This window comes from Nanorana parkeri, unplaced genomic scaffold, assembly GCF_000935625.1.
Source record: "Nanorana parkeri isolate BGI_ZX_2015 unplaced genomic scaffold, ASM93562v1 scaffold953, whole genome shotgun sequence".
In the NCBI taxonomy this organism is placed as follows: domain Eukaryota; kingdom Metazoa; phylum Chordata; class Amphibia; order Anura; family Dicroglossidae; genus Nanorana; species Nanorana parkeri.
The window spans coordinates 166,202-166,893 of NW_017307221.1; the positions used below are offsets into that span (position 1 = coordinate 166,202).

A 692-nucleotide genomic window follows, 5' to 3' on the forward strand; every position below is an offset into this window, starting at 1 on the left:
AGATGTGACCACATGAAATATAAGCGAGTCATAGCCTTATTGAAAAGAACTGCTGGGGTTTCCCTCAGACAATTTATAGCAACCAGCTAGATTTAAATTTCTATTTTCTAACGGTTCCAATTTTTCAGTGTCGGATTAATCCACATGGCTTGCTCTGAGGAGTCTGAAAGAAGTTTCTCTTTCTCTTATGGTGTTATAAATAAGGCCCATGTGATTTTGAGGTATTGTTTCTGACAACCACACAGTAAATCATCAAGTGATTTGACTTGATTGTCAAGCAGCGCACTGATTAAAGAGAAATTCCAGACAAACTATCAAACAAAGTACACATTGATATATATGGGCTTGTTTTTTAATGTGCCAAATGGTTTGTAATTTTGTTTAGCCACTTGTGTTTTATATACCTCTTTCACACTGAACAAATAGAATGATCACTCTACCATATGCTAATTCAGCTTTACTACTTCCTGGGTTATCTTCCGGCTAACTAGACAAAGGTAGTGATGATTGTGTACTGTCCAGTAAGTAAACTGTATGTGGAGAAATGACAAAGGAAGCTGCATTGCTGAACCAAAAATGTTTCCCCTGCCTGGCTGTGCAGGGAGACAGATATGTGTAAACTACAACATCTGCTGACTAGAATCCCCAACTTTTACGCAGGCAAAAAATAAATAAAAATTATATTTATATAT

At 36.4% G+C, this 692-nt stretch overlaps 1 protein-coding gene and 1 long non-coding RNA gene across 4 annotated transcripts in view; one reads left to right on the forward strand and one right to left on the reverse strand.

Annotated features, from left to right (window-relative positions):
• LOC108795280 overlaps positions 1-692 on the forward strand; it is a 23,046-nt gene that overhangs the window by 14,143 nt on the left and 8,211 nt on the right. Inside the window, exon 2 of the long non-coding RNA XR_001941748.1 lies at positions 205-210. This is a non-coding gene — a long non-coding RNA (uncharacterized LOC108795280). The remainder of the gene's footprint in view (positions 1-204; positions 211-692) is intronic.
• The window catches only part of FGF14 (fibroblast growth factor 14), a 481,187-nt gene that overhangs the window by 5,479 nt on the left and 475,016 nt on the right, over positions 1-692 (reverse strand). The gene's annotated exons all lie outside the window — the stretch shown is intronic.